Source organism: Lathyrus oleraceus, chromosome 3 (assembly GCF_024323335.1).
Source record: "Lathyrus oleraceus cultivar Zhongwan6 chromosome 3, CAAS_Psat_ZW6_1.0, whole genome shotgun sequence".
NCBI lineage: Eukaryota > Viridiplantae > Streptophyta > Magnoliopsida > Fabales > Fabaceae > Lathyrus > Lathyrus oleraceus.
The window spans coordinates 470,065,337-470,068,653 of record NC_066581.1 but is presented as its reverse complement, the minus strand read 5'-3'; the positions used below and the strand labels follow the sequence as shown (position 1 = coordinate 470,068,653).

General features: G+C 39.1%; 1 long non-coding RNA gene across 1 annotated transcript; it reads left to right on the top strand.

Moving 5' to 3' along the window:
• The first annotated feature begins 221 nt into the window (after window positions 1-221).
• LOC127128215 (uncharacterized) lies at window positions 222-2,871 on the top strand. The gene is made up of 3 exons (XR_007805774.1): window positions 222-839; window positions 930-1,169; window positions 1,252-2,871. It is a non-coding gene; the product is annotated as an uncharacterized LOC127128215 (long non-coding RNA).
• The last annotated feature ends 446 nt before the right edge of the window (window positions 2,872-3,317 follow it).

The following is a 3,317-nucleotide window of genomic DNA, read 5'->3' as shown; positions in this document are numbered from 1 at the left end:
ACTAATCCTAATTAAGCTAAAATCTGATTAATAAAGGATGTGGAATTAGAAAAAAAAAACCAGGGTTTGTGAAGTGAATGGTGCTAAGCTTAACATATCAGGGCCCAAGCTCAAACCAAACAAGATCTGGCTGAAATGAAGGAGTAGAGGTGCAAAAGGAAAGGCACACTTTGGGCCCTAGGCCCAGCTCAAAGCATGCTTGACCCGACTCCAATCTACCAACGACATAAAACCTTCCAAAACGACGTCTCAAAACAGAGATTCAAATACCAATCTGAAATAAACGCGACTTCCGGCGACACCACCGTGGATAAGCCAAGGTTTTGTTAGAAACTTCCAATCTCAGCAAAGCGTCACGAATCCTCAACGTCCTCACACGTCTTTCATCAAGAAGTGGCTTCAAAACTTCGTGCCACCGTCTATGGAAACCGACAATGACGACGACGATTTCACAACCTATCTCAACCCTTATACTTGGAATTCCCAAACGAAATATGATTCCCCTGCCGACGCCTCGTTGCCGACTTCAAATTCTCATCCTCAATCGCATCTCGTGCTTCCATCGTGCATCAACGTTAACCATCAAGGCGAAGGATAAATACTTACCGGTTAATTTCGAAGCGACGACTCAGCGTGATCTTTGATTTTGCTTTTGTGGATCACCATCCCGTGCCTTTCGTCGTTGTCCTCCGAACTTCCGCTTTCTTGATTGTGTGTTGGTTATGCGTTGACGTCGTTCTTTGTTGTTCGTGGTGAAGATTTGGATGCTGCCGCAAGATGAAATGTTGTTGGTTGAAGGATGAACAATCAAGATTCAATGCCTTGCCGTCGTCAATCTGGTATGTTATCCTCTTCGTTCTCCGATTTCTCCTTCCCTACTCCACTTCTTCCCTGGTTCCGTAGCGTATGAATCATTGTGGAATTTGTAGGGGAGAACAAGAGAGTCACGGCGCGGGCAAGCTTGGGTGTATGAAAACCAATGCAGAATCTCTGCAGAGTGAAGAAGAAATAGTGTAGGATGAGGATTTTCCATACAGAAGAAGCTGGTGAAAGAAGAAGATGATGAGTGATTGAGTCCAGTTCTCTGAATGGAATCGTTCCCTTTGATTAGGTGCTGAATGAAGGTTTTTTATAGCGTTGATTAGAGTTGTTATCAGGGCTGATGGATTGTGAGTCTCTTTGATTGAAGTTGTGTGAGTTGGTTTTTATAGTTGTCCAATTAACCAAATCACTTTGCTCTGTTAAATGCAGGTTTTCAACTGAATGGGAGATTTCTAGCTGGCAGTCAGTTAGAGTAGAATTCAGTTACATTTCGGTTGGAAGTTGGTTGTCGAAAACCGTTTTGTTCTGTTATGCCTTTTTTCAGTTTCTATTGGAATACGATTAGGAGGAGTCAGTTGTGTGTAATCCAGTTAGGAGTCAGAAGAGTGATGGTTCGGTTATGGTTCTCTTATAAGGTTGTTAAAAGGATGAAATCTGGTTAGTTATGATAGGGATAATGCCTCACCCAACATAGACCTTATGTGTACTTCAAGGCAAGATCTTTTTGTATGGCATCAAGTTCCTCCGGAGATTGAGCAGAACTTTTCTTCATAATACCTCTTCTTCCGACCAGGTTCTCTCAACTTAATCTTGTCCTCGTTACCATCTTTTGAGTTGAACACATCATTTCTGTTGCGAAGTATCCCCTTCACTACGAACTGCCGCATTTAAGTTTAACAACGCCTTCCATGAAAGTTTGAAGAATGAAGGATACCAATATATAGTGAAGCGACAACGGATAAACCTGAATTATCATTATCATTTGAAACTGAGAATGATGCAAGAAACACAAGCCCATTCAGCAGATTTTCAATAACCAGTTTGGTCAAACGTGGCTTGCCAACACTAGGAATGTCTTTGAAGTTCATACACAATTTTATCAAATTGAAGAATTAGCCCATTTTTCTTTTTTGAATCTCTATCTCCCCTTTATCATACAAAACAATGTTTAAGCAGAAGCATAGATCTCTTAATCTACGAGCTAGGTCGGAGAAATAATCGGAAACCAGAGGAGCCAATATAAATTGATACACCATGTCATCACTAACATTGTGTATATTGAGAACTAATGAACGTATTGCTGTCTGAACCATCTTTTCCTCATGATGAGCAAATCCTAAAGCCTACAACATTCCCATGAACCTTCACAAGGAGTCAAAGTATGTTGCACATAGTACGAAGCTAAATCTCCCCCGTCAAATTTGCAGGGATGCGAAATAATGTTGTTAATATAACTATTATTGCAGCAATAGTAAATTGCTTGTTTGCTATCCATGTTTTGAATCATTATGCTCAAGTACGGAAGCAGTGGCGCATTAATCTTTGGATTTCCATTGGTCTTTAGTGTGCGTACAACATCTGTGAGCCCTTGGTCCTTGGTGTTCCATGCAACATTAAAAAATTTAAAGGATCTCGTCTATCACCGTAGGTCCCCAATACATTGCAATAAATCCACCACATATTCCCTATTATTCTCATTGACAACTTTGATTTTCAGCAGTTCACTAATTACACATTTGAAGTGTTGAATGGAGAATCGACCGTCGGTGTGTAATTTGAATTGGTTTAATGGTTGTAATGGAATTGTGTGTAATTTGGACATTATTGTAGTTTTGAACACTTGGATTGATGGTTGTAATTGATTCAAAGGGATGTGACTATGTATGGTTTAATATCATGTAGGATAATGCATGCAATTTGGTCAAGTGACATGTAATTTATAGAATTGCATGTAAATGGTCTTGGAAGGTTTCAAAATTTGTAATGTGTTTTCCCATGAAAGTTTATGGAATTATGTAAGGTTATATTGAAATTGAAATTTGTATTACATTTGAATGTTGTTGAATTTGGATGGCAAACAAAATAGATGAATGATATGAATTGAATCAAATGAATGTACATGATTAATGACCAAAATTCAAGAAATATGGAACCATGAATGGATGGTTGACCAAAAAGTCAATAGTTGACCAAAGTCAATTGTGGATCTTGAGAGTGTATGCAACAAAGCAATGGTTTAACTGACACGATGCTTAATGAGTCTTATTTAGAATCAAACTGGATTTATGAATGAATAAGGGTTGAGATTCCTAGATGACTGTCATGATATCAACCTCATGAGGCAAAGTCCCAAAGAATTAAGCAATTAGGGTTGAATGCCCAGATGAGTACCATGTTGTGATCTCCTTGAATTCAATGTGCCTGAGATCAAGAAATCAGGTTTTACCCCAAATGATTCCATATGATGACCCAAACCGCATTTCTAGGGCTTGAAC